Source organism: Gobio gobio (assembly GCF_949357685.1).
Source record: "Gobio gobio genome assembly, chromosome: 25".
Classification (NCBI taxonomy): domain Eukaryota; kingdom Metazoa; phylum Chordata; class Actinopteri; order Cypriniformes; family Gobionidae; genus Gobio; species Gobio gobio.
In genome coordinates, this window is record NC_137121.1 from 12362688 (window position 1) to 12385726 (window position 23039).

Below are 23039 nucleotides of genomic sequence, written 5' to 3' on the forward strand. Positions count from 1 at the left end.
GGGCATGAACATACAGTATGAACATTTCAAGAGCTGATCTGAGACCCCCTAATGAACATTTTCATCATTTTATTTGATTGAAAGCCATTATCAAATACACTCTGAAACAGATCTTCCCTGAAATGGGTCCTCACTAAAACCCATCAAAATAAACGGTTTAACTAGATGAAATTGTGACAGAAATATATTACTATTGTAGGCCTATAGAATACTTGTCAAAATAATAATAATAATAATAATAATAATAATAATAATAATAATAATAATAATAATAATAATATTAAATAATTTAAACATTATTTAAGAATATATTTTTAAATCCATGGTTTAATTTATTAAAACAGCACTGCTTTGCTCAAAAAAAATGAAAGGATAAGTATTCAAAGTATTTGTTTTGGTAATGTATTTGTATTAAATCATAAAAATAAAAATTTCTTAGGACTCTATTATTCTTAAAGTTGTTAATCTAATTCATAAAAATTTATTTAGTTTATTAGACATGTTTTATTGAAATTTTATTAAAAAGTTTTTTTTTTCATTAATTTAATGCCATTTTAACTGGTGATAATAATAACCGTAATTTAATAATGCAGTTTATTTATTAAATAATTAATACTATGATGCTGTGAAACTGATGTTTTCATATTGTGAAAATCTCATTCTATTACAACCATACACGAGAGAGTCCCCCACCCCGCTGTTAAAAAAAGTAACTCAGTAACTTTTACTCTGACTACATTTTAAATGAACTACTTTTTACTTTTACTTGAGTACTTTTTTAGACAAATACTTTTACTTCTACTTAAGTAAAATTTCATTTAAGTAATAGTACTTTTACTTGAGTAGAATATTTTGTTACTCTTTGCACCTCTGGTAATTACCTTGACAAACTATACATCATTTAAAAGACCAAAGACTCAAGCTTCCATTTTTGACCTCTGTTTTATTGTCAAAGTCATGTAGTGACCGTAATTTAATTTGTTAATATGTGTCAGGAGTTATGAATATGAAAACCGCGTCGGTTCCTTTGATTGTAATATGAGCATGAGCTGATGTCATTCATAAAAAAGCCTATGTAAGTCCAAAACAACATCCCTCAGGGCTTTTAGTTCAAAAGTGTGCAGATGAGGAGAAATATTGATAGATTCTCATATGTCTGTGTCAAATTTCTATACAGAGAAGTGTTATTAGTTCAATCTGTTGTGTTTTCAGTTCATTCATGGCAGCCGGAGGGCGATCCATGCACATGTAGTCCATTTATAGCACGCATGAAGAAGATACCATGTGACATTCTCTCTGACATAAACAGCTTCCAGAAATCGCTATAACATGCAGATAGACACGTTTGAAGATAATAAACACACAATCGCGACAATATATGGCTTATCGGTGTTATTTATACCATGTTGGCTTGGCTTTTTAAAACATTTGACTTGTGATATAAAGTAAGTTTGGAGTAAAAACATGGTTTTAATCTAATTGTTGTGTTTTAATAAATTGGTGTAATACAGTAAATCATAAATTATGGTTTAATAAATAATAAATTGTTGTGGCAGGTAATACAGATAATATGTTTTAAGTTATCTGGTATACCTTTATGAAGCAACTCTGCACTGTGCCCAAGCAGAATTTCCCATTGGGGACAATAAAGTAACTAACTAACTAACTAAATAACTAAGCAAAAACTCACTTCATTTTGATTTTCCCCCAGCAATTTTTACTTATCTAGTAAATTAATCTTGAATTTTAAATATTTGGAATGGAAACAAGAAAAAATGCCAAATAAGAAGAGCTTTTTTTGCAGTGTAGTAAAATCTTTTGATGATTTAAAATATAATAGGCCTTTGTTGACTACATTCCAAATAAAATAAACTACAAAAACATATATTTCCTTTGCTCTGTTGCTCTCTGTCACATAGGCCTACCTGAAGCTCATTCATTATGCAGCTCATTAATGCGGGCTATTATGTCCTTTGTTATCTGATAACCGTTTGTTTTATTCACGTTTTCAAAGTTTCCCCTATGAAATCCATTCATGCAGCAGCTCTTTTGCCACTCAGTCCCGACTCAGGGGGCGTGTTCAGCGGGAAATTGACGTCAATGCATACCCTCTTTACTGAGCTTGGTGACCCCTAGTAAATCTTTAGCGACCCCTAGTGAGGGTCGTGACTCCCAGGTTGGTAAACACTGGACACCGATAAGAACTTGAATATGGAGAAGGAAATCCACAGAAGATAAACAGACTCTTGGTCACAGAAAGTTCAGGGGTTAAAAGTGCATATTTTCTGTTTTTGTTATGCATTTTCAACTACAAAGATTCATCTGATTCACAACTGTCACACCTTTGGGTCAAGGCACGTCCAGATGAGGCCTGTCATGCTCAATGTCGATCTCCCAGAAGCCTCTGTGAGGTCACAGTTCCATGTTAGTTGTCATCTTTGTATTTTCCTCCCACTTTTGTTTCAGGGATGGAATATCAGTACTTTGCAGAAAACCAAGTTCAGTTTAATCTAGCAATGCCCACACATTTATTTTTAAGGGGTGTGAAGCTAAACAATGGCATCTCTAGAAAGTAAAAAACGAGAAACGCTCACCGCTCATACGCAGAGACGATTTATTATTCAAAGATAATTCCCCCTCGTGAGCTTATCCTCATTGTTTGTTGGCAACTGGGCACGCTGTGGCCTGAAAAAAAAAGCATATTTGGAAAGTACAGGGATAATGTCAAACGCTGGAGGTGGGGGCGACACCAGCGTTCAGGTCTTTCAGTTCAGCAGGAGGGCCCTATGGACATTGAGCACACAATCTGGTCAGAGGGTGGCATCGATCACAGTGACAGTCCCTGCCACTTGTAACGTCGGAAATAACAACTCTTTCAAAACATTGCTGTGGGGGGTCACGGCCCTGTGTCGGACGTGGGAAAGTCATCTTTGACAAGCTGCGGAAAATCTGTTTTGAACACAAAGCCTTCAAAGGGCAATTTGCTTTGATTCTTCCACTTGTTTTTTTAAACTTTCTTTAGATTTAATAGACAATCAATTCCTTTCATGGTGTTTTTTATTCCATGTCAGGCGATGGGACAGACAAATGGACAGAAGCTTTTTGCTGTATTGTCATATGCCTTCCCATAGATTTTCTTATATGGAGAAATATGAACTGACCCTCACAGACCACAGGAATAAAATCTATTGAAAGTCATCTTTGTGTGAATAGTGAGAGCATCCGTTCCTTTTTCAGAAAACCTGACTTCTCATTAAGTGGGATTCTCTGGGTGAAGACATCAGAGCTTCTTTAGACATATCGCTTTTGATTGGTTTAAAAGCATTTGCATGAATAAGAGCGTAATCATAAAATGTAATGCTACCCAAAGGATGACAGGAAAAATAGATGCTGCGTTAATTGCGTTAAATATAAAAATAAATAATCGAATGGGTTAATGCTTTAACGTTGATATATGTATACACTATATTGCCAAAACTTTTGGGACCCCTGCCTTTACATGCACATGAACTTTAATGACATCCCATTCTTAATGACATCTTCCGTAGGGTTTAATATGGAGTTGGCCCACCCTTTGCAGCTATAACAGCTTCAACTCTTCTGGGAAGGCTTTTCACAAGGTTTAGGAGTGTGTTTATGGGAATTTTTGACCATTCTTCTAGAAGCGCATTTGTGAGGTCAGGCACTGATGTTGGACGAGAAAGCCTGGCTCGCCAAAGGTGTTCTATCGGTTTGAGGTCAAGTTCCTCCACACCAAACTCGCTCATCCATGTCTTTATGGACCTTGCTTTGTGCACTGGTGCGCAGTCATGTTGGAACAGGAAGGGGCCATTCCCAAACTGTTCCCACAAAGTTGGGAGCATGAATTTGTCCAAAATGTCTTAATGCTGAAGCATTAAAAGTTCCTTTCACTGGAACTAAGGGGTCTAGCCCAACCCCTGAAAAACAATCTTTACACTTGGCACAATGCAGTCAGGCAAGTACTGTTCTCCTGGCAAACATCAAACCCAGACTCATCCATTGGATTGCCAGACAGAGAAGCTCGATTCGTCACTCCAGAGAACACGTCTCCACTGCTCTAGAGTCATTGTAGACATTGACTCTGCAGAAAGTCGGCGACTTCTGCGCACTGTGTGCCTTAGTATGTGCTGACCCCACTCTGTTATTTTTCGTAGCCTACCACTTCGTGGCTGAGTTGCTGTTCTTCCCAATTGCTTCCACTTTGTTATAATACCAATAACAGTAGACCGTGGAATATTTAGTAGTGAGGAAATTTCACGAATGGACTTATTGCACAGGTGGCAACCTATCACGGTACCACACTTAAATTCACTGAGCTCCTGAGAGAGTCCCATTCTTACACAAATGTTTGTAGAACCAGTCTGTGCTTGATTTTATACATCTGTGGCCATGGAAGTGATTGGACTACCTGAATTCAATGATTTGGAGGGGTGTCCCACATATATATATATATATATATATATATATATATATATATATATATATATATATATATATATATATATATATATATTGTAACCACCCAAAGTTTGGTTACTGTTTTTTTTGTAGTACCACTACTCTGCAGTAGGGGGCTCTATGGGTCATACTCCCTTGTATATAGCTATGTGGGAGAAGAAGTCAGGTTATGGTGTGGAGAGGGAAGTATGGTTCTTCTCTCCTAGTTCACCCAATCTGTTAAGAGTCCAGGTTGAGAAACTATTGTTTCAAGCTCAATCATAAGGACTTTTTGAGTATCATCTATTGTCTTTTTGTCAATGGGGCTCAAGATTGAAGTTCGAATAGGGACATGAATTCCAAATGGACAGGGGCATCCAAGCCCAACTGCATTCAATTGGGATTTGGAGCCATTGTGGATGGTTAGTAATTGCAGCTTCACCTCTGTCACGGGACTAATATTCTATTCCTCTCCATCACTGCAAATGGAACAAATGATGCTAAGGCACAAAACATTGGATGAACTCTGGATCACAGGACAATGAAAAACGAATATTATCAGTTCTTTTTACTATTGCTACCCATCAATGACAGTCTTGTTTCTCTGTGAATCTTTGGGGTTTATATTATTGTATATTGAGTGTTTGCTGGGTGGTGTCTATACTTGTATGAGTCATCTGATATAAATTAAAAACATTCTATTGGTGTGTTGAGGTTTATCTTTGAGCTGTTTACACTCTTTATATTCTTAAAACCAGTTTGGTCTGTGAGTCCCTCCCTCAAAATTATCTTGTAGCCTGTCTCACTAGGAGTGGATAGTGAGACGGTTACAAAATGGCGCCCGAACAGGGACCCACAGACCATCAAAGAAGTTCAAAGGTTCCTAGGTTTAGCTGGTTGGTATCATCGCTTCATACCCCAGTTTTCCGAAAAGGCAGCTCCATTGCATGCTCAAAAAAAAAAGAATGCCACATGGGAGTGGACTGAACAATGTCAGCAAGCATGTAACTCCATAAAACAAGATCTGGTGCAAGCTCCAATTTTGATCATCCCTGATTTCGGTAAGCCTTTCAGAGTGCAAACTGATGCAAGCGATATTGGGTTAGGAGCTGTTCTTACCCAAGAGGTGGAGGGAGAAGAACATGTTATCGCCTATGCATCCCGGTTGTTGAGAGGAGCAGAGAAAGCTTATTCTGTGCCGGAAAAGGAATGCTTGGCAGTAGTTTGGGCCGTGGAGAAATGGAGGCAGTATCTGGAAGGACAGACGTTTGAGGTAGTTACAGATCATGCAGCTCTAACATGGGCATTCCAACATCCAAAACCTTCATCACGTCTCATACGATGGACCATAAGATTGCAAGGGTTTCATTTCACAGTGAGGTATCGGAAGGGTCAGTGTAATGTTGTACCTGACGTGTTATCAAGAAGCCATAATACTCTTCAGGACACGTTACTCATTGCCACTGCAAACAAAACTATTTCCCCACCATGCAACCTACCAGCTGATCTCTCCCAAATTGCTACAGCTCAAAACAGCGATGTTGAGATTCAAGAACTACTCTCTAAAGCAGAGAAACAAAATATTTGTGACATGACCAGAGTTCATTATGTTGTGGAGAATGGGTTTCTATTTCGCAGCATATCTGATGGTAAAAAAGGGCAAAAACTCCAATTGATCATTCCTTCGGCACTACGGCAATCCTTCCTGCAGTATGCCCATGATAACCCTCTGAGTGGACATTTGGGAAAGCTTAAAACTCTACTCAGGCTACTTGAAACTGTGTACTGGCCTAGCATCAGGGCGGATGTATGGAAGTACTGTAAAGAATGTCAAACCTGTCAAAAATACAAACCATCTATGACTAAGACATCAGGTTTGTTACAAAGTACTCCTATAGTTGAACCTGGATTTATGTTGGGAGTGGACCTTATGGGGCCTTTCCCGAAGAGCAATAAACAACACGAGTATCTCCTGGTTGTCATTGACTACTTCACCAAGTGGGTAGAGTTATTTCCTTTGAGAACTGCCAGAGCATCTCACATTGCCAAAATCTTAATAGATGAGATCTTTACTAGATGGGGAATACCAACCTACCTTGTGTCAGATAGGGGTACTCAGTTTACCTCCCATCTCATCAACAGTGTCTGCAAACAGTGGGGGGTAATTCAAAAATTGACCACTGCCTACCATCCGCAAACAAACTTGACAGAGAGAGTCAACAGAAACTTAAAAACAATGATTGCTTCCTATGTTGAGGATCAGCATCGACAGTGGGATAAATGGTTGGGCGAATTCCGGTTTGCCATTAATTCTGCCTGGCATGAAAGTACAGGGTTTACGCCAGCAGAAATAGCCCTAGGACGGAAGTTGAAAGGGCAGATGGAAAGAGCCCTACTACAGCTACCTGATCCTAACAGTCCAGTTTACCCTATATTGGAACGGCAGAAGGAACTAGTCAGCTTGGTGAAGGAGAATGTGGAACGAGCCCAGATTAAGCAGAAAAAATACTACGACCAACGTCACAAACCAATACAATTTCAGGTTGGCGACGTAGTGTGGATACGAACGCATCCCTTATCCAAAGCAGATGACGGTTTCATGGCAAAACTATCTCCTAAGTGGAAAGGTCCCGCTAAAATTGTAAAGAAGTTGGGTCCGGTGAATTATCAAGTCTCCCTGGTATCTGTTCCAGATATTATTGACACATATCACGTGCAACACTTGAAGCCATGTCATGGGTATGTTATTTCTTCTAATGAGGAGGGAGATATGTAACCACCCAAAGTTTGGTTACTGTTTTTTTTGTAGTACCACTACTCTGCAGTAGGGGGCTCTATGGGTCATACTCCCTTGTATATAGCTATGTGGGAGAAGAAGTCAGGTTATGGTGTGGAGAGGGAAGTATGGTTCTTCTCTCCTAGTTCACCCAATCTGTTAAGAGTCCAGGTTGAGAAACTATTGTTTCAAGCTCAATCATAAGGACTTTTTGAGTATCATCTATTGTCCTTTTGTCAATGGGGCTCAAGATTGAAGTTCGAATAGGGACATGAATTCCAAATGGACAGGGGCATCCAAGCCCAACTGCATTCAATTGGGATTTGGAGCCATTGTGGATGGTTACTAATTGCAGCTTCACCTCTGTCACGGGACTAATATTCTATTCCTCTCCATCACTGCAAATGGAACAAATGATGCTAAGGCACAAAACATTGGATGAACTCTGGATCACAGGACAATGAAAAACAAATATTATCAGTTCTTTTTACTATTGCTACCCATCAATGACAGTCTTGTTTCTCTGTGAATCTTTGGGGTTTATATTATTGTATATTGAGTGTTTGCTGGGTGGTGTCTATACTTGTATGAGTCATCTGATATAAATTGAAAGCATTCTATTGGTGTGTTGAGGTTTATCTTTGAGCTGTTTACACTCTTTATATTCTTAAAACCAGTTTGGTCTGTGAGTCCCTCCCTCAAAATTATCTTGTAGCCTGTCTCACTAGGAGTGGATAGTGAGACGGTTACAATATATATATATATATATATATATATATATATATATATATATATATATATATATATATATATATATATATATATATATATATATATATATATATATATATATATATATATATATATATATATATATATATATATATATATATATATATATATATATATATATACTCACCTAAAGGATTATTAGGAACACCTGTACAATTTCTCACATTAATGCATTTATCTAATCAACCAATCACAAGGCAGTTGCTTCAATGCATTTAGGGGTGTGGTACTGGTCAAGACAATATCCTGAACTCCAAACTGAATGTCAGAATGGGAAAGAAAGGTGATAAGCAATTTTGAGCGTGGCATGGTTGTTGGTGTCAGACGGGCCGGTAGTATTTCCTGATAATTCTGAGTATTTCACAATCTGCTCAGTTACTGGGATTTTCACCGACACCCATTTCTAGGGTTTACAAAGAATGGTGTGAAAAGGGAAAAACATCCAGTATGCGGCAGTCCTGTGGGCGAAAATGCTTTGTTGATGCTAGAGGTCAGCGGAGAATGGGCCGACTGATTCAAGCTGATAGAAGAGCAACTTTGACTGAAATAACCACTCGTTACAACCGAGGTATGCAGCAAAGCATTTGTGAAGCCACAACACGCACAACCGTGAGGTGGATGGGCTACAACAGCAGAAGACCCCACCGGGTCCCACTCATCTCCACTACAAATAGGAAAAAGAGGCTACAATTTGCACGAGCTCACCAATATTGGACAGTTGAAGACTGGAAAAATGTTGCCTGGTCTGATGAGTCTCAATTTCTGTTGAGACATTCAGATGGTAGAGTCAGAAATTGGCGTAAACAGAATGAGAACATGGATCCATCATGCCTTGTTACCATTGTGCAGGACGGTGGTGGTTGTGTAATGGTGTGGGGGATGTTTTCTTGACACACTTTAGGCCCCTTAGTGCCAATTGGGCATCGTTTAAATGCCACGGCCTACCTGAGCATTGTTTCTGACCATGTCCATCCCTTTATGACCACCATGTACAAATCCTCTAATGCACCATGTCTCAAAACTCGAATCATTTCAAATTGGTTTCTTGAACATGACAATGAGTTCACTGTACTAAAATGGCCCCCACAGTCACCAGATCTCAACCCAATAGAGCATCTTTGGGATGTGGTGAAACGGGAGCTTCGTGCCCTGGATGTGCATCCCACAAATCTCCATCAATTGCATGATGCTATCCTATCAATATGGGCCAACATTTCTAAAGAATGCTTTCAGCACCTTGTTGAATCAATGCCACGTAGAATTAAGGCAGTTCTGAAGGCAAAAGGGGGTCAAACACAGTATTAGTATTGTGTTCCTAATAATCCTTTAGGTGAGTGTATATATATATATGAAATGTGTAAGATGCAAGTGCAAAAAAAAAAAAAAAGACTTTTAAACTCCAAGAAACCTGGAGAAAGCTGTCGAATGGCTGGAAGTATGTGATTTGAAGCCTGCCATCTTTGCTCATGGGCACTCAGTTCTGGATACAAATGTTCAACCTATATATATAGGTTAATTATAGTACAGTCAAGACCACTCTGTTAGATTAAGTTGAGTTGAAGAGGCTCTGAACTATAGTTTATTGGCGGCAGGCTTCGCTCTGAAGGGTTTAGCTTCCAAGCTGTCCACAAGTTTGCTGACGTTTGAACCACCCAAAGCCTAAGGCAATTAACCAGAAATGTAATAAGCAACAGTTACATAATTCCACATTCACAAGTAGCAGTGATTTGAGCAACAATGATATGAATAGAAAGACTGATCTCTGTGAACAAGTAACTAAACAATCATATGCCTGCATAAGGAGGAGTTGGGATGGAGGATGGAAGAATACCTGTCTTACAATAAACATAAAAATAGATGGATGGAAATATAGCTACTGAGACACACAAGCACATGTAAGAGCAGAATCATGTTCAATCATGTAATCAAAAATACAAGATTTTGACCTCATTGTGAACTCACCCCTCACATGTCAGAGGTCACTGCTTAGATGATGTCTAGGCCTTGTGAAAACATAAAATCAGAAAAAAATCTATACAATTTTCATAAGAAATGATGTCCATTTTTCAGCATCAACAAAATAAAAAAATGTTTGCGTGCCATATTGAACATCGGTACTCAATACGCAATCAAAAGTAACAATAATCTATTGAAAGTCTGCAGGAGCAGCAATCAATAGTTCTGTATTGCATAAATGGATGTTGACTTGACCCTGCAATGTTGGAGGTGACACAGAGATCATTACATTAGTGGATTAACAGGCCAGGGCTTATCCTCTAGCCCCCTTCACAGGACTCCTGTCATTTAGAGGACGACGCCTCCGAAAACTCATTACCCAATTCAATATGCAAATGATTCGATTTTCACAGAAACCCAGTTTTCCAGGATTACTTTGCCAGCCCCCCTGAGGCCTGCGTCTAAGACTCAATTCTGTTGCTCAGCGAATCGATAGCACCGTGCCAGAGTCAGCACATGTCGGAACTTCTAATGCACCGAGGAGAGAGCCACCAAAGTTCTTGCATTGACGCAGAAAAACCTGTCATTGCCTTGACTTTATGTGCAGAACTGCATTTACCACAGAGGAGATCTGAACTAGCTGTCCTTAAGCTTCTTGCATCTATGATACATTACAGCCAGATGTCAATTTATGGTTTGGGCCAATAAAATTAAATTCACAGTTGGACACCTGGAGGAAACGTTTTTATGTTCTTAGAGCAGCCAAAAGTGCTTTAACAAGATAATTATTAATACATGGAGAGGTGACTTGACTATATATACAATATTATTGGACCCACTTTATATTAGGTGGCCTTAACTACTTTGTACTAACAATTTAACCCTGTGGGGTTCTTCAGGTCAAAAATGATCCGAAGCATTTTATATATATTTTTTAAAAATCGCAGCTTCATCGGAATGGTGACTTTATTGGTACTTGGTATATGAACACCCAAAAAAATTGGGGACAGGATTTGAAAAGTCTAAGTGGTCATAAAAAAAATAGTCACACTCAGGGTGTTCGGGTCAAAAATGACCCCCATAGGAAATGAATTGGAAATTGGCAAAAATATGAAAATACAGAGGTTTTTTGTGCATACAATCTACAAATCAGCCAGGATGCAGAAAAAAAGGACTCAACTGTGAAGGGGTGAATCTCTAAAACATCAAGAGTGCAAAACAGACAAAAAAACACACACACAAAAAAACACAATTAGCTTTTGGTATGGCACATGTTCATTTGTGTGTACGTGTGTTTTTGTGTCTATAAGTGTGTGTGTGTGTGTGTGTGAGTGAGTTTTTTTGTCTGTTTTGCACTCTTGATGTTTTAGAGATTCCGATGAAGCTACGATTTTTAATTATTTTTTATAAAACGCAAAATCCACTATAGTGGTAAAAATTTGCTATTGCGTGATAAAAATGCTCAATGTGTCCACCGGATGGCACCGATCTCATTAAAAAAATTGCTTTCATGAGGCCTAGGCTTGACTCTAAAATGAAATACAGCTTAAATAATAAAAAAAAAATATATATATATATAAAATTTCACGCAATAGCAAATTTTTACCACTATAGTGGATTTTGCGTTTTATAAAAATAAATAAATAACGTAGCTTCATCGGAATGGTCCGAAACTTGGTGACTTCATTGGTACTTGGTATATGAACACCCAAACAAATTGGGGACTGGATCTGAAAAGTCTAAGGGGTCGTAAAAAAAAAATTCACACTCAAAAAAAAAAAAAAAAAAAAAAAAAAAAAAAAAAAAAAATATATATATATATATATATATATATATATATATATATATATATATATATATATATATATATATATATATATATATATATATATTTTTTTTTTTTTTTTTTCTTTTTTTTTTTTTTTCTCATAATCATAGGGGAACCTTTTTTAGTGCTATATAGCACCAATTTTGGTGCTTCAGTGGTTCTTCAGCGGTTCTTCAGAGGTGCTATATAGCACCTTAGTCAAAGAACCGGTGAAGAACCTCTGAAGAACCGCTGAAGAACCACTGAAGCACCAAAATTGGTGCTATATAGCACTAAAAAAGGTTCCCCTATGATTACGAGCCAAGAACCATTTTTGTTACCATATAGAACCTTTTTTTTTAGAGTGTACATCTGTAATTATTTTCTGTAGTTACATTTATTATTACACTGCTGACCCTTCCCTTACACCTAACCCTACCCTTAAACTTACCCATACCACCACACCTGTCCCTAACTTTACCCGTATCCCACCTCAATATCAGCAAATGTGTTTTGCATTACAATATGAACATTTTTTTGCATCACCCAGAATGTACTTCACTCCTTTCCTGAGATACCATACCATATATACCATATTATATTTAGTTTGTTTATGTTTCAGGACCGGGAAAAACCATGAGGCAATCTGTGTATCTCTCTCTGAGCAGCTAATTTATCACTGGCAAAACATTCCAGAGATTCCACTGAAACATATGGAGTTAGACAGAGGTGACAGTGACGGATGCTCTATGGGAGGCATTTAGAGCCCAGGAGTTCTTAATGCTTCGTAAATTTGTTTTACTGTAGGTTTGTTGTTTTGTCCTTGAGAACATTTCCAGAATGATTCCTTTTAGAGTAAGATCCTACTGTGATGTTCCAACAAGATTCCCTAGATTAAAGGTGATGATACACAGGGCAACTTTTTGAGCAATGTTGCCGTCAATGGGCAACCAGATGAGACACAGAGCCCACGACCGATCTAAAGTATCCAGATAGAAATTTTCCGCCCATTCTCAATGGGAAAGTGCCCAATAAACATCGCTCGGCAACATTGCTCAAAAAGTTGCCCTGTGTATCATCACCTTAAGAGTATTTATACAGTGGTGGTCAGAATTATTGCCATTCCTGGTAAATATGATCAAAGATGGCTGTAAAAATAAATCTGCATTGTTTATCCTTTTGATCTTCCATTCAAAAAATAAAAAAAAAACTAACCTTTCATTGAAGTAAAAGAATTTCATAATCACATTATGAAATAAATGCTTTTCTCCAAACAAGTTGGCCACAATTACTGGCCCCCCTAGAATGTTTTTACGAGTAAAATATCTCTGAAGTATATTCCCATTCATTTGTAAATATTTTGCATCGGGATGAACATAACTTGTCTTCTTGTTTCACAGGAATATATGAGGAAAGGCCAAATTCCCTTAATCATTCATCACAAGGAGTAAAATCAAAGAATATACAGTAGTTGTGATGTGCAGCAAAAGATTGTTGAGCTTCATAAAATAGAGTGGCTGTAGGAAATTGAAAATTCCCATTTCCACCACCAGGGCAATAATTAAGAAGTTCCAATAAACTAGAGATGTTACAAATCTGCCTGGAAGAGGACGTGTGTCTATATCGTCCTAATGCACGGTGAGGAGGAGAGTTTGAGTGGACAAAGACTCTCCAAGGATCACAGATGGAGAATTGCAGAGATTAGTTGAGTCTTGGGGTCAGAAAGCCTAAACATGTTGTTTGGGAGGGTTTCAAGAAATAATCTTTCTGGCTTGTTAATCCAGAAACAAACTCCAGCATATTCAGTTGTCAGACACGGCTGGAACTTCAAACAGGACCAGATTCTGTGGTCAGATGAAAAAAAAAAAAGAAGCTTTTTGGCAGCAAACACACCAGATGGTTTTGGTGCAAAGAGGGATAAAAAGTATCCCATGTCCATGGTTATATACCGCTGGATCTTTAATTTTGTGGGCCTATTTGTTTGCTGGAGGTCCTTGACTTCTTGTTCAGACACATGGTGGGTTCTAGCCATAGACTGTAAAAAAATATGGACGTAGTGTCCGTGATGTCACCCATAGGATTCCGATGAGCCGTTCTGAAGCGCAAAGTAGGGACGAGATGGCCTTTGCCATCTTGGCAGCGCGTCATCGCGCGTCACTCCCGGATAACAGAAAATGGGCAAAAAGGCGGGACGTGGGCGGAGCTTAAGTGATGACTAATAGACAGCAGATAAACGGCTATCCACCTGTCACTCGAAGTGGCCACACCCTTAATTATGCAGAACTTTAAGGCTTTATATAATGTAAACGAATGAGTTATAAAAAAATTCACCCCCCTCACAGTTGTCATGAAGGGCAAAATGAGCCGTATAGACCAAAAGCACAATTTGTACCAGGCTGTAAACATGTTTTATTCTGCTCTAAAGTTGGCCATTTTAACATGGGGCTCAATGAGATTCTGCTCCCTTCTGGAGCCTGTCCCTAGCGGCCAGTCGATGAATTGCAGTTTGAGGCACTTCCGTATTGGCTTCAAGAGAAACTGCCGGAGGTTGCCGCTTGGTTCTAGCAAATAACACAACAATCAAAACCTGGCAACCTCTTCTAGAAATCTTATAATGGGCCCGCGGTTGGATCTTCCATCAGGACAACGATCCAAAACAAACACAAAAATGTGTCACTGAGCACAAAATGAAGCTTTTGCCATGGCCGTCCCAGTTCCCTGATCTGAACACTAGAAAATGAGTGAGCTAAACTAAAGAGAAGAAGCACCAACATGGATCTGGGAATCTGAAGGATCTGGAGGAATTCTGTATGGAGGAATGGTCTCTGATATCTTATCAGGTGTTCTCCAAACTCATCAGGCATTATAGAACAAGACGCAGAGCTTTTATCTTGGCAAAATGCGGTGGGCAAAAAGTATTTAATAAAAGGGTGCCAATGATTGTGACCAAAGTATTTCGGAGAAAAACATTTATTTCATAATGTGATTTACCCCCCACTTTCAATTGTTTCACTTCACTTTTTTTTATGAAAGATCAAAGGGATAAACAATGCAGATTTATTTTTACAGCCATCTTTGATCATACTTACCTTTTATCAGCACTGTCTTTTAGACCTAACGCTTTGATTTGCCAAGGATAATGGTGACTTGCCAATTGCAGTGATTGAGACAATGATTTTGTTTGTTTGTTGTCTTTTGTCTTTTCAGAAGCGTTGGATACAGGCTGTAACTGTTGTATTTTACCATCTTTACGAATCAAAATCCAGTTTATATTAAGAATCTGTGTGAAATCATATCTATAGGGTTATTAAATATTGTATACTAAAAAAGGCTACGGCATATTGTCAATTTAAAAACATCTAAAGGGACATTAAACTGGATTTTTGCATAAACCCCATGCATTTTTATCAATTTTCAGGCAATGTTGGCATATTTGTTACGAGTAATTTGCCGCTGTATTGAAACAATATGCAAAATTCTGAAGTCATTGTTGAAGCAAGATACATTATTCAATAAAATCATCAATCGCTATACTCTCTAATTTGCCTGTGATTAAGAAGCAGAATTAATTAGCTCATTATAATTGCTGATGATCAACGTCCTAGCAATAAAACCTCTAATGGCAAAGTGATTACTTGTGACATATTTTCCCATCTGAAGCTATTTGTTCTGTATCCTTTGGAGGGAATGCAAGCGATCAATACCATTTACCATGCAGCTCTGGTTACGCTACGGACCACACACTCATGCTAAAACGTCCGCTAAAGTCTATGCAGATATTTCATTTTCTCATGCCCTTTGTGTAATTTATAATCCTCACTTCTAGACCTAATGTTATTTGAGAGCCGGGTGGCAAAATAGAGACAAATGGAGGGTTGGGAACATTAAAAGAAACTAATTAATAGCACAGAAGAAGTGAAACTTGTGATATTGGGGGTTGAGAGTGAATTTATTATGCCACAAATCTGGGGCAGGGAAAGAGTGCCAAAAGTGAATAGGAATCAAGGAAATAAAGCCTAGGTTCAGCGCTCACGTGTCAGACGAAACAAAGTGAATACTAATCACCTTGAGTGCCTCTCTGTGCTAATGGGAGCAATAACTCCGGTTTAGTTGCAAGCTGCCTTCTCGTGTTAATAGCTAATTATGTAGAGCTAGCGACAGAGACCCTCCATTTAAGGAAGGTCTGAAAAGACTAGCGAACTTGGTCTGCTGAGCACAAATGGCTGTGAATGCCAAGGATTTGTGCTTTTGAACACTAAACTGCAAATATAAAGTAAATGGGTGGATCTTTAATTAGAGACACTACTTGAACAACTAGAAAAATCTTGTTTCATCTGTGTTAAAACATTCATTACATGACATAAAACATGACACGTGTAATGACATTTTTTTTTTCTTTTTGGAGAAAAAGTTTAATAACCATTGGACTTTCTAACACAACCATAGTCGCGGGAATGTATTTTGAGAGGGTCATTTGTACTTTTGCTGTTGTGTTAACGCTTGAACTTTACTTTTTATATAAAGGTCCCACAGTTAACAGTGAATGTCAGAGCACAAACCAAGCCATGAAGTCCAAGGAAATGACCTCCGAGGATTGTATCGAGGCACAGATCTGGGGAAGGGTTCAGAAACATTTCTGCAGCATTGAAGGTCCCAATGACCACACTGACCTCAATCATCCGTAAATGGAAGAAGCTTGGAACCACCAGGCTTCTTACTAGCTTTACGTGTTCCTAAAAAACACGGAATTTACGGTTATTTGTGAGAAAATGCTTCCCCGCCAAACACAAAATGTTCTGTGTTTTCGTGTTTTCACTGTTATACGCTAGGGGGGCTATTACGCATCTCCTGAATGAGTACAGAATCTCCTGATCAAAACACAAGCGAAGAAGACGCAAAAAAACAAGGGATCTTATGTAAGCAGATGCATATGTAAAATAATGTGATCATCAACATTAAACATCATATAAATCAAAACATTTGCCTAATGTTACTGAATGAAATGTCGACCCAGGACAAGCTATAGGACTGTGCAAGCATTAGGGGTGATGATGGACTCGATCTACTCCATCTGTGTTTGATCTTCACTCTGAATCTGATCTGGATGTAGTTTTTGACAAAAACATGATTTTCTCAGCTTTTTGTTCAAAATGTTGCTTTTTTATGAAACTTAACCAGACTTACCCAAACTTACCCTTTATAAAAATATAAAGTTGATAAAAAAGCAATGCATGAAGCTAGAATAAAACATTATTTTTGTTTAAACGCAGATGGTCTTCTCTTTGCATGCTCAGATATTCATACAACAAAATATTCTATGGGCCATGAAATTTTTGTGAAAATGATGAAAAAACCCTAAGCACACAGCCAAGATAACAAAGGAGGGGCTATGGGACAACTCTGTGTGAGCCCAGACTTGAACCCGATTGAACATCTCTGGAGAGATCTGAAAATGGCTGTGCACAGACACTCCCCATCCAACATGATGGAGCTTGAGAGGTCCTGCAAAGAAAAATGGGAGAAACTGCCCAAACATAGGTGTGCCAAGCTTGTAGCATTATACTCAAGAAGACGTGAGGCTTTTCTATTTTTTATAAATTTGCAAAGATTTCAACCAAAATTCTTTTACGTTGTCATTATGGGGTATTGTTTGTAGAATGTTGAGGAAAATAATGAATTTAATCCATTTTGGAATAAGGCTGCAGGACTCTCCTCGCCTGTAAGAGATTGACATGCTTAAAAAATATTTTTTTTTCCGTCTCTCTAAAAATCTTGGTGTGATGTAATGACAGCATTTTTTGTTATAAAAATAAAAATCAAGCCATTAAAACGATACAAAAAATCTATTTTAATCTTTAATCTAAAAGAAGACTAAAACTTTAAGCATAGGGGACAAAAAGGCGAGACGCGAGTGCAAGTAATTAAAATGCTCCAACTACTTTAAAAGCTGACATCTGGGCACATTTCGGCTTTTATGAACAACCTGGTAAGCACGATCTGGAGAACACACTCGCTGTGTGTAAATCAAAGCTATCTGATTTATCAAAACGATTTCATTTACACTTGGGCACATAAATGTATCTACGCAAAATGGATATAAATCCGATCTATATGCATCCAATCTATCATCCACTAAATGCAGATTTATTGGAGTTCACGTCACCGGAAACAACAGATATGAGCTGCATTTTATTGATCATCAGTTAATTTCAAAATCAAAGACCGCAATAGGAGAGAGCGCGGCAACAGTCTTCAATCATTCAGTTTCTTTACTTTAATCATTGTATGTTGTTCACCTACGACTTTACCTTCAGTAGTTTGTGCCTTGTCTCGATGAAGAGATAGCGCTGTCATATAGCACATAACATGTTCTCACACGTAATTTTTTTAGCATTGTTGCGAGGAGTACATTTTACATATGTGGTTTCAACAACCAGATGCATTTAGACTTTATTTTTGACTGTAATGCGACCCAGACCATCTCCTGAAGTGGCTTTTAGTATTTTGTGTTAATGCTCCTGTTGTCTTCTGTGCCCAGACTTGAGTTTTGTTTGATAAATTCAAGAAGCGTGTTTTCTTTGAGCAGGTCAAATTAAAGGTTCAGTTCATTCAACTGAATGACAAAATTGTACACATGAGGATGCAGTGCATCGTCAATGCATTGTGATGCATCGTGATATCGAATTGAACCGAATCGATGGCATGATAATCATAATCGAACCGAACCGTGAGACCAGTGTAGGTTCACACTCTTAATACCCGAGCAAATACTGGGATATATTCAATTCCAAACAACCATCTGCAGGAGAAAATACTGAATAAACAACATAATTGGATGATAACTAGTTTGAATCATAGCATTTAGCAGTTTATCAGGTTGTTTAGTTTAACAGCAGGATCGTTTGCATGTTTTTTTTTACAGCAAATCCTCGCAGATTGATTGGAGCATGGATATGAGAGGGATTCTTTACAGGCAAAAGGAGTTTTATGTTAGAAACTATAAAACTAATCATTCCAGAGATTATGGACACAAAACGCTCTCCGAAAGAGACATTGTGCCTCTAATGTCAGTGAAATTATGCTGCGGTAGGAGGCAGTAGAATGTGAAAGGAAATAGAAATGGGTCTCACAATCGTTTGTGTCATTATCACAGTCTCCGGTGGACTGAAGTTCAATGGAAGGACAAACACCAGAACCCCATCTGCCGATAGTGAAAGATGGAGACCAATCTTTGAAGAAGCTGTGATGAATAATGTCCTGTTGACTGTGTGGATGGAAAGACAAACACATTGGATTGCAATTAAAACACTATTGATTGTGGTTTCTGTGGGGTCTGGTGGAAAGTCAAGCCGATAAAGGCGTTTCTTAGGGGATATCACACATTTAAAAGCTGCTATTTTGAATAACCATGTCTGATTGTGGATATGAAATAGTACAATTTAGTAATCAATCACAACGTAAAGAGGAACATTTGACAATTGAAAAATCACGTTGTTGCAAAACCGTATCACTTTCTTCTTCTGTGGAACACAAAAGTAGATGCAAGTGCATGTAGCTCTTTTCTACACAACAATAGTTAATAGGAACAGACACAGCTGAGCTCCAAAAATGACATAAAAGCATCATTAAATATCATAAATATAGTCTATATGACACATGCAGCATATTGTGTGAGCTAAACAGTCTAAATAAGAAGATAAAGGCCCATTTTCGTGGGCATTCTGGCATACAAAACGAACATATCACTCCATCTTCGTTCCAGCCACATGACAGGTCTTTAAGCAAGCCGAGATAGCTGTGTAACTCAAACATAATCACATTAGCTGAGCCACAGGGACAATCACCGGAATCATGTTTCAGCGGGTTTGTGTAATGAGAAATATTGGAATGTTTACTTAACTTTCTTGATTTCGGCAATGATCACTGACAGCAGCACTTTAACAGAGATGTATCTGCACTGTCTGTAGCAAATATGACTAATTGCAGATGGTTCATCTAGCAGATGGAAGGATGATTTAGCGGTGATAAAAATAAAATTCAGACATAACATAAATGTTTATAAAGTGTTTTTAAAAAAAATAGAATTCCACATCATAAAGATTGTATACTTTTATTAGATGAAACACCACATAGCCTTTTTTATTTTGAGCTAACCACTTTTTTGATAGCGAGAGAAGAACAAGAAACAGTTTTCTATCAGAACCAGCATTAACTTCTTGAGCAATTTGAGTTACAGTAGCTCGTCTGCTTGATCGGACCACACAGGCCAGCCTTCGCTTCCCCACGTGCATCAATGAGACTTGGCTGCCCATGACCCTGTCACCGGTTCACCACTGTCCCTTCCTTCGCCATTTTTGATAGATACTGACCACTGCAGACTGGGAACAAGAGCTGGAGTTTTGGAGATGATCTGACCCAGTCGTCTAGCCATCACAATTTGGCCTTTGTCAAACTCACTCAAATCCTTACGGTTGCCCATTTTTCCTGCTTCTAAAGGCTTCACACCAGACGCGTAACAAAAAGCGAGGCGGAAAGGTGAATATTTTGTGTGCAAATAGTTCGCGTCAAAATCATTCACACGAATTTGCGACGTCTGTGACGTTTCAGAGCTCCAACATTCCAAAACAAGAAGGTTTTGGGTGCACCCAGTCTTAAAGAACAGAGAGTCTGAAGGGGAGTATGCTAATCTTGTACAGGAGCTCAAATTGTATCATGGCTGGTTCCGCACTTACTTTCAAATGTCCGTGGGACAATTTGAGGAGCTCCTCCTTCAGTTCACTTCAGGAACCAACCGATCCAGAGCCTATGTTTAAAGTTGAGTCACAATGTAAACATTTAAAGTGTGTGTGTGTGTGGGGTGGGGGGGTGGGGGGGGGGGGGGGGGGGGCGTTTCTAAACATGCTAAACATGGACAACATAAAAAAAAAAAAGTTGGACGTTTTAAGGAGTATTTCTGTGCCAAAAATACTCCTTCCGGTTTCGCACAAGTTTCTGAAAGTTTTTTTCGAGTATGGGTCTATCTGATGTCAGCAAGGGCGGAATGTCCTTGTACGGGCTCTTCTTACGGAAGGGCGCGTGCACGCGACCAGACAGACAGAGAGCAAATGCACGCCCATTAACGTGCTTTGCACGGCTTTAGGGAAGTCGTCGGCTGCGCTGCAGTCACAGGACTTCACGAAATCAACAATGTCACCAAAGAAGTGCGTTTTTGGTTGTCAGGGCAAGACAACCCTGTACAGCTTCCCAAAGAACCCAGCGTTAATGGGACAGTGGATGGAGTTTGTTTTTCCGGAGCAGCAACGGAGTTGTGCAAGTGTTTTTGTTTGTTCCCTGCATTTCGGCGACGACCGTTTTATAAACAAGGCCCGGTTCAACTCCGGATTTGTAGCTCGTATAATGCTGAAAGATGGTGTGGTCCCAGCGATTAAAGTTCACGGCCGTGTGTTGGGTGAGTAAAACTTATTTGTTAGCTATCGGCGTGTAAGTGCACCTCAAGTAAACAACATGACGTGCAAAACCGTTCCGCTTGCTATTGCTAACTTTAAGTCCTTATAAACCATGAGTAAACACACACAAATGTTATAAAACTCACGCATGACAAGCCGCTAAGCGAATATATACAGTTACAGTGCATACCACATAGAGACGTGCTGTAGTAGTTGCTGCTGCTGCTGCTGCTCCTGTTCAATTTCAGCCTCCGGATCAGATTCTGTATCATATATGTGTGGTTGAATCTGATTGATAGTCATGGTTTATTTAGGATAACGTTTTCTTTTCCACGTTTAAGGATGTCACAGCTTTCAGATGCTCTCAACGCAATAGCTGCGCGCGCTCGTGATTCTTTAGCTCCGCCCACACGACACGCCTCCAGCCGCTGTTTTTTTTCCCCGGAAAGACTCGGTACAGTGTATCTTTCTTTTATAAATATGATAAAACTAAATACTTTTCAGAGATATGAAGGATGCAATAGTACTCTATAGGTACTCAAGATTTACACGAGACTGACTGAAACTGAGTGTTCCACCCCACCCTTTAAGTTAAGTGCCACAGTCGTACTGACGGAAACACATTCTACATAAACTGTAGCCTACACTGGGCATGCACAGCTGCAAATGTTCACCTGTAACTACATCTACAGCTGTAATTAATTACAAAACAAAAAAATGTTGATTGAATGGCTAATGACATCAACTGGACATTTCGTCACCTTTGTTTCCGTGTATGTGATTGGTTTAAGCCTTTTCTGTCGCTGCAAGAGTTAAAAAAATCGACATCGAAACGGAAAAAATAAACCTTGTTTTTTTGCCACAGCACATTCGCGTTCGGTGTGGAAGCACTCATTACACAAACAGCTGATCAAAAAATAAAACCATCGCAGGAATTATTCACGTGTCAAAATCACGTCCTGTGTGAAAGGACCTTAACACATCAACTTTGAGGGGAAAATGTTCACTTGCTGCCTAATATATATACTTGCACCCACTAACAGGTGCCGTGATGAAGAGATGATCAGTGTTATTCACTTCACCTGTCAGTGGTCATAATGCTATGCCTGATCGGTGTGTATTACTAGTGCTGTCAATCGATTAAAAAATTATGAATTACATTTTTTCTGTAGTTTATCACGATTAAAAACATTGGATGTAAACATTCAATATATTGTTATAATTTCATAGTTACTCTCCAAATAATGTAAAAATTACAGTATATTTTAAATATTTGTTGTAATGCCATCTTTTTATTAATTAAAGCCAGTATCACTGAAACAAATACTGCAACTGATGTCTCTATGAAATATATATTTTTAGACATTTAACATTACAGTATAAGTGAAAGCTATACAATTTATTAGGCATTTATTAGGCTTTAAAAAATACGCACATCTCATTTTCTCACAACTCTTTAAATTCATTTAAGACTTTATGTAACTCATTTAAGACTGCTCTTATGAGAATACTCAACAATTATTCTGTGTGTAATTGTTTGTTCAAGCGCAAAAGAGAACTCAATTGTCATGTGTGTGTCACATAGACAGGACATTCACAGACAGCGCGTTTTCTTTTGACTTGTTGAGTTTGAATGGGATAAAAGCCTTTGCATGAATACGAGTGTGATCATATAATGTAACGCTATATATTGTATTAGTATTAGTGCTGTCAACTGATTAAACCCGATTAATCACATCCAAAATAAAGGTTTGTGTTTACTGTGTAATCGCGATTAATCGTTTGACAGCCCTAATGAGTATAT